The sequence below is a fragment of the Cannabis sativa genome, chromosome 4 (genome assembly GCF_029168945.1).
Source record: "Cannabis sativa cultivar Pink pepper isolate KNU-18-1 chromosome 4, ASM2916894v1, whole genome shotgun sequence".
NCBI lineage: Eukaryota > Viridiplantae > Streptophyta > Magnoliopsida > Rosales > Cannabaceae > Cannabis > Cannabis sativa.
Window position 1 is genome coordinate 15,050,719 of NC_083604.1, and position 8,783 is coordinate 15,059,501.

General features: G+C 38.2%; 1 non-coding gene across 1 annotated transcript; it reads right to left on the reverse strand.

The window, feature by feature from the left end:
- Positions 1-5,438: 5,438 nt before the first annotated feature.
- Positions 5,439-5,545, reverse strand: LOC115708361 (small nucleolar RNA R71). The gene has a single exon (XR_004009861.1). It is a non-coding gene; the product is annotated as a small nucleolar RNA R71 (small nucleolar RNA).
- Positions 5,546-8,783: the final 3,238 nt, after the last annotated feature.

Consider the following 8,783-nt stretch of genomic DNA (forward strand, 5'->3'; position numbering starts at 1 on the left):
TTCCATCTCTCTTTTTCCTAGTTTCCGTCGGCGTTTATTTTTCTTCCTTGTCATTAGTGCTTTTGTTTATAGCTACGCTCTAGGTTTTTTGTTGGGCCGCACAGTGTTGGGCCTTTCTTTTTAATGTATTTGGATCTCGGGTTTTTGGGTATTCACTCTAGTTGGGCTTTTTAACGCTTTTATTTTATTTTATTGGGCTTTTATTTTTTGTTCATATTTTTCCCCCAAACAATGATAATGAGGCTAGGAGTTAGATTACTCCAAGGAGGAAAGGCTTCGAGAATATTATTAGAACTCAATAGAAAGTGAAAATTAGTAATGGTTATGATGCTTTGAATAAGACTGAGGGGGTGTTGGTTACAAGTTTGAAAACTCAAATTAATGGATAACATTAATTATATGGCATCGAATGTTAGAGGACTGAATAAAAAAGAGAAGCAGCTTGAGTTTTTTGAAAGCTGTAAGATCAATAAAGTTGGTTTGGGGATTCGTTTTGAGACTAAAATTAACCATGATAAGGCTTCTAGTTTGGTTTTGAATAATCCGAACTGGAAAATCTATTCAATCTTGTGATATCGTATAGAATCTTGTTGATTTGGATCGAAAATCTAGTTAAGGTGGAAGTACTCTTGGAGGATAAGCAATATGTCCATTGCAAGCTTAAAATGGTTGGGTTCAAAGAAAAGTTCTACCTCACGGTTGTGTATGGTAGTAACTCGTTAAATGAACGAAAAGAGCTCTAGTGTAAATTAGCAGGTATTGGTCAGTTGAAGGAACCTTGGATAATTCTAGGTGACTTCAATGCCATGTTCGCTTATAAGGATAGGTACGGTGGTAGGAAGATTAAGGACACTGAGATCCAAGATAGCTAAGATTTGTTGGCCCAGGGTCATGTTGAAAAGCTCAAAACTTTGGGTTTGTTCTTTACTTGGTCTAATAAACATGAGGAGGGAAGCACAATTCACTTGAAGTTTGACAAGGTATTTACTAATGAGAGTTAGCTAGACAACTTTTCGAATACAGAAGCAAGTTTTAGATGGGGGTTCTCTCTAATCACTACTGTCTTATTAAACACATTAAGGTGAGTTATTGTGGTACTAAACCTTTTAGATTTTATAACTACTGGATGCTCAAAGATGGGGGTATAAGGAGGTTGTCCTCAAGGCGTGTAAGGGAATGAAAGTAATTGATCTAAAGAGTCTAAATGAGTAGTTGTTTAGAATTAAACATGTTTTAAAGAGCTGTTATGTTTCTAAGCATTAAAATATTACCAGCAATTATAGAACAACAAGAGAAGAGTACAGTAATCCTCAAGAGAACCTGGCCAAAAATCCGTTATGTGATGCTGCAGCGAAGGAAGAAAAAACTCTACATTTAAAGTTCTTAGATGCCAAAAAAACATTATGCCAGCTACCTTCACCATAACTCAAAGATTTATTGGCTGAGATTTGGGGATGAAAACACTAGCTACTTCCACGCTTCATGAACAAAAGAAGACTTGAGAATAAGATTTGTTCCTATAGTGTAGGTGGAATTGTGGAGGATGATTATACTAAAGTTGTAGAGCATTTCCTCAATCATTTTCGTAGCTTTATGGGGAAGCATAGCTCAGCTACAAGGAGAATGGAGGTTGATTGCCTTGATAATGGGAACAAACTAAACCTGATACAGCAAGTTCAAATATCTCAGCCTTTTAACAAGATGTATGCGAAGAAAGCATTATTCGGTATGCATTCTTCGAAGAGCCTAATCTCAGATGGGTTTGGTGTTGGCTTTTCCAAAGCTATGTGGGATGAAATAGGAGATGATATATCTAGAGCGGTCCTAGGGTTTTTTTAAAATGGGAGTCTCCCAAATCCTTCATTCCCAACAATGAGAATCCCCAAAGTGCTAACGACTATAGGCATATTGCCTACTATACCACAATATACAAATGCATACCCAAGATGTAACTGTTGGAATTATTTTACTAGGATCTTAGATCTACTCACAAGTATGTTGATTAACATCCTAAATATGAACTTCTAAAACGATTATAAGTAAACACATATAAAGTATGAGAAACCTTACATTAGGTGCAGTGGAATAATATGTCTCCTTCCACTTAGATCTCTAACCCTTGTATCCTTTTTGTCACAGAGTAATATCAAGATCTGAGCCCGAATGTCCTTCTTGTTGAATCTCGATTCTTCACGGTCTTCCACACTATGATTGAGGTACCACTTGCTGTGTATGGGCACTACTCTATCACTAAGGGGTTTGGAAACAACCAAAGAAGAAGAAGGAAAGAGAGGTGGCGGCTAGGTTTAGAAAGACGGCTCCGGTTTTTCTCTGAAAGGAATAAGATGCATATATATTTCCTGAAGCCATCACTTCTTATTTATAGTGTGCCACATAGGATTAGGTTTGAATTATTTGGCATTAAAATAATGAAAATATTAAATGATAAAACCTATATAAGTGGCCGGCCATGGCTTGTGGATATGGACCTCACTTTTGCAATTTTACTGTTTTATCATTTTTGCATCCCATTTTCTCAAAAATACATATTTTCAAATTCAACCATTTAAATGTCAATTTCAACTATTTAATAACTATAATTAATTATTAAATAATATTGTCATTTATTATATTTATTAATTAGACCAACAAAAGTCTCTTAATTAACAAATATACCCTAGAAACTCTTTCTTTACAGTTTCGCCCTTGCTTAGTGATAAATTCACGAATAGACATAGTCTAATTTGAGAATTATAATTGATTAATCAAAACCAATTAAATGAGCCTTACAAGTAGTATTGTCTCAACTAGTGTGGGGACCATGGGCCTATATATCTGAGCTTCCAATAAGAAGATCAAGAATTTACCTCTTAAATTCACTGACTTATTAATTCTTCGTTGAATCAACGCATAGAACTTAGAATTGCACTCTCAGTTATATAGAACGCTCTATATGTTCCACCATATAGACACGCTATTAATTATCCATTGTTATAATCCTAATTTTATCAATGATCCTCTATATAGATGATCTACACTGTAAAGGGATCAAATTACCGTAACACCCTACAATGTATTTTATCCTTAAAATACTTAACCCCATATAAATGATATTTCAGCTAAGTCAAATGAGTACTCCACCATTTATTTTCGTTTGGTCAAGCTCGAAGGAAATCATCTTTTACTTTCTATTCGCTAGATAGAACCTATAGATTCCATATTTATGTTAGCTCTCCCTCTCAATTGCACTACCGTGTTCCCAAAATGTACGTACCACCCTGACCCAAAAGTAGGCTTAACTAACAAATCAAAGAACACGAATAACACTCTTGAGATTGAGCCTAATCATATCAGGATTAAGATCATTTGATCTAGGATCAACTAGGTGATATTGAATTGAATAGATATTACGGTAAGTTTAATAAATCTATCTCAAAGTTCAATATCGGTCCCTTCCGATTGTTAGGCTATTTTTAGCCTATGTTTTGGATCCAATTTATGTGCGTTTTTAGCTGTGTTGGGACGGAATTACGCTTGTTTTCTATGTTTTCAGGTTCTCTTGAAATAAAAGAGGTCTCGGGTGCAGAAATTCGTTAAAAGACGTGCTGAGCCGAAGAAAACACAATTTTTGAGTAATTGTGCATATCTGGCCGCGGCTAAACACAACTTGGCCGCGGCTAGATCTCGAAGTTTTACAAGGCCACAGTCGCCGCGGCGATGAAGAGTCTCGCCGCGGCCATTTAAGAGATACAGAGAGCACCCTAATTTGCTATTATCTCGCCGCGGCGAGAGGAAGCTTGGCCGCGGCGAGATCCCGTACGGACCAGGGGCATTTTCGTCCATCGAACCCTAAATTTCAGTTATAAATAGAAAACTGCGATTGGAAGTCAGAGAGGGCGATTAGAAACCCTAAAATACAGCTGAGAGCGGCAGGAAGAGCACAGAGATTGAAGTGAAGATCCAGAATTCATCCACCAACAGTTCTTTTCTTTATTCCTCTTTAATTTATTTATGTTGAATATTTCTATAGGAATGGTTATGGATTTGTTTCTGAACTAAATTTCCCATTTAGGGAGGATGATGATTGTTGTTTAATGTTTTGCCTAGTTAATGTTTAATTACCATTCCTCAATTCTTGTGTGTGAAATTATCTTAGTTTGTTCTTAATTTCATGTTTAAGATTGATCACCTTGTGCATGCTCTATGATCTCAATTCGAAATCTGAAAAGTGAGAATTGAGAATGCTAAAAATTAAGATAATCGATGTTCTATGTGAAACGAAAGTATTTGCATGACTTATGTGACGAGTAGATTATTACTTAATGCTGATTTCATGTTAGTTTAATTAAGGAATTAATTAGATAACATGTGATTTAGAATCTAGAAGATCTGAAAGGAGCTAGGTTATTTCATAATCTGTCATTCACTCCAAGAATAGGATAGTAATTAAGCATTAACGATTTGGGTAAACAACAACAGGATTCTCCTCCCTATTGTCTCATCTTGCTCAACTTTAAATTGTGTTATTAAGTTTTCTGAATTTCTTTCATATTTTACTGTTTTTTTAAATCATAATTGCTTTCGATTTACCGAATAGAATCATAAGTATAATTTAGTGGTACTTAATCCAATTCCCTGTGGGATCGACCTCACCTGTGTGAGATTTACTACTTGATTGCGTATACTTGCGTAGTGTTTAATAAAATATAGCAACAAGATTTTGGCGCCGTTGCCGGGGAATTGTTAAAGATTAATATTACATAAAATTATACTAACTTCTACTTTGGTATATTTTCTCTTGCTGATTTTTCTAACCTTTTTCTTGCAATATTTTCTTGATCTATTTCAGGAATCCTAAGTGCATGCGCCGTCAAGGACAAACAGTCATATTACCAGTTGATCCTGAAATCGAGAAAACTTGCAGAAGGAATCGAAAGAACAAGAGGCAAGAAAGAGTTTCAGCAACTGCTGAAACATCAGAGATCATGGCTGCGAATGTGAACAATAATGCTGGAAACAATGGGGGTAATAACGGTAATAATGGAGGTGCCGTGGAAGATCAAGCTAATGGCCGTAGCTTGAGAGATTACATTCTCCCTACTCTGACGGGAGTGCAGTCATGTATCAGGCCACCGGCAGTGGATGCAAACAATTTCGAGATTAAGCCTGCCATCCTTCAAATGGTGCAGTCTTCAGTTCAGTTTGGTGGTCTCCCTTCTGAAGATCCTAATTTGCATCTCTCTAACTTCATGGAACTTTGTGAAACTTTTAAGGTTAATGGAGTTAGGGATGATGCCATTCGTCTGAGGTTGTTTCCATTCTCTCTCAGAGAACGAGCCAAGAGTTGGTTGAATTCTTTGCCACCTAATTCTATTGCTACATGGAATGATCTGGCAACAAAATTCTTGTCAAAGTTCTTTCCTCCAGCTAAGTCTGCAAAGCTGAGAGGAGAAATCAATAATTTCTGCCAACAAGATAATGAATCTCTCCATGAGGCTTGGGAGAGGTTTAAAGATCTGATCAGGAGGTGTCCTCATCATGGTATAGAGAAGTGGATGCTGGTTCACAACTTTTATAACGGGCTGGTTGGTAATACTAGAACTTTAATAGATGCAGCAGCGGGCGGAGCTTTTATGAGAAAGAGTGCTAATGAAGCGTATGATCTATTGGAGGAGATGGCTCTAAACAATCAGCAGTGGCCAACTGAAAGGAGTCAATCTAAGAAGGTAGCTGGTGTGTTAGAAGTTGATGCCATCACAAAGTTAACAGCTCAGGTTGAGGCATTGACTAAAATCATTGCAGGGCAAGCTAAACAAGCCCAAATTGTTTGTGAGTTATGTGGAGGAAGTCATCACTTTTCGGAGTGTCAAGCAGATGTGGATGATTTGCCAATGGATGAAGCTAAAGCCATTGGGAATTTTTCACAGAACAACAACAACAACAATTATGGGTTCAACCAGGGTAACAACCGAAGAAATAGTGGGTTCTATCAACAAAGAAATCAGAACCAACAGTTTAATCAACAACAAGCCTCTGGTGGAAGTTCTAGTTTGCAGACAGATTTACTGCTCCAATTTATGACTGAAACTAGATCTTCAATTAAAGACCTGCAGACTCAGATGGGCCAGCTAGCAACTCAGGTAGCAACCCGCCCTCAAGGAAATTTGCCTAGCACAACTGAAGTCAATCCCAAAGAAAATTGCAAGGCAATTACCCTGAGGAGCGGTAAGAAGTATGATGGGCCCGAGCTACCACAACCAGTTGAGATAGACGAAGAAATAAATGCTCAACCAGTGCAAACACCAACACCAACAGCAGAGAAGGCTACTGACAGCCCAGCACCACCACCACAGTCTCCACCGATTAGTATTGATCATCATGTAAAAATACCCTATCCTCAGAGGCTCAGAAAGTCAAGCTTAGACAAGCAGTTCACCAAGTTTCTAGAAGTCTTCAAAAGACTTCACATTAACATTCCTTTTGCTGAAGCTCTAGAGCAGATGCCAAGTTATGTGAAGTTTATGAAGGAAATTTTGTCAAAGAAGAGGAAGATGGAAGACTATGAGACAGTGGCTCTAACTGAAGAGTGTAGCGCTATTCTACAGAAGAAACTCCCTCCAAAACTCAGAGATCCAGGGAGCTTCACTATTCCTTGTACTATTGGTAAAATTGAAGGAATAAATGCACTATGTGATTTGGGAGCCAGTATAAACTTAATGCCTTTGTCAGTGTTTAAAAGATTGCAGCTAGGTGAAGCAAAGCCAACTACTGTAACTCTTCAATTGGCAGATCGATCGCTAGCTCACCCTAGAGGAGTCATTGAGGATGTGTTAGTAAAGGTGGACAAGTTCATCTTTCCAGCTGATTTCATTGTTCTGGATATGGAAGAAGATAGTAATGTTCCTATCATCCTGGGGAGACCTTTCTTGGCAACAGGGAAAGCACTAATTGATGTTCAGAAAGGAGAGTTAAAGCTAAGGGTACAAGGAGATGAAGTTGTATTTAATGTGCTCAAAGCAATGACCTATCCTACGGCTAGTGACAACTGTTTTGCAATTGATGTGGTGGACCAGTTGGTGGAGACAAAGACGCATGCTGAAGACCCTCTTAATCTGACTTTGGTACAAGAAGAGGTGGTGGAACAAGACGGTAAGGAAGCTTATGAGTATGCTTTGTGGCTCGATTCTTATGGACCACTGAATAGAAAATATTATGAAGAGTTAGGAGTCATACCAACAAAGCCTACCCCATCTACTGAAAAGCCTCCTCAACTAGAGTTAAAAGTCCTACCAGAGCATCTCAGGTATGAATATTTGGGAGAAAATAAGACACTTCCTGTTATTGTGGCTTCTTCCCTATCTTCTGTAGAGACAGATAAGCTATTACGGGTTCTAAGGAAGCATACAAAAGCCATTGGATGGACTTTAGCAGATATTAAAGGGATCAGCCCTTCAACTGTAATGCATAGAATCTTAATGGAGGAAGGAGTGAAGCCAACCATTGATGCACAACGTAGATTAAATCCACCAATGAAGGAGGTTGTCAGAAAAGAAGTCTTGAAGTGGTTAGATGTCGGGGTAGCGTATCCTATTTCAGACAGTAAATGGGTGAGCCCAGTCCAAGTTGTTCCAAAGAAAGGAGGGATGACGGTGGTAAAGAATGAGAAGAATGAACTCATCCCAACCAGAACTGTCACGGGATGGAGAATTTGCATTGACTACCGAAAACTCAACAAGGCCACAAGAAAATATCACTTTCCACTACCATTCATTGATCAGATGTTAGACAAGTTGGCAGGACAAGAGTACTATTGTTTCCTTGATGGGTACTCAGGGTATCACCAAATAGCTATAGCACCGGAGGATCAAGAGAAAACAACATTCACATGTCCATATGGTACTTTTGCTTTTCGACGAATGCCATTTGGGCTGTGCAATGCCCCAGCAACATTTCAGAGGTGTATGATGGCTATATTTTCAGATTTAATAGAAAAGTGCATCGAGGTGTTCATGGATGATTTTTCAGTGTTTGGCTCATCGTTTGACCAATGTCTGAGCAACTTGGAATTGGTTTTAGCAAGATGTGAAGACTCTAATTTGGTGCTAAACTGGGAAAAGTGCCATTTCATGGTTACAGAAGGAATAGTGCTGGGACATAAAATCTCAAAAGAAGGTATTGAGGTTGACAGAGCCAAAGTATCTACAATTGAGAACTTGCCTCCTCCAGTTTCAGTTAAGGGAGTTCGAAGCTTTTTGGGTCATGCCGGGTTTTATAGAAGATTTATCAAAGATTTCTCCAAGGTGGCCAAATCGCTATCCAATCTTCTTGCTAGTGGAGTACCTTTTGAATTTGGGAAAGATTGTCTTGAAGCATTCCAAATTCTCAAGGAGAAGTTAATCTCAGCACCGATCGTGACTACACCAAACTGGGAATTACCTTTTGAAATCATGTGCGATGCAAGTGATTATGCTATTGGAGCAGTTTTGGGACAACGGGTTGACAAGGTATTCAGAACCATTTACTATGCAAGCAAAACCTTGAATGATGCCCAACTAAACTACGCTACTACAGAAAAAGAGATGCTGGCTATAGTGTTTGCATGTGACAAATTTCGACCCTACTTGATTGGCAATAAAGTGATAGTGTATACAGATCATTCAGCAATCAAATACTTGATGACTAAGAAGGATGCCAAACCACGACTGATTCGATGGGTTCTTCTTTTGCAAGAATTTGATCTAGACATAAAAGACAAGAAGGGTACTGAGAACTTGGTGGCAGAT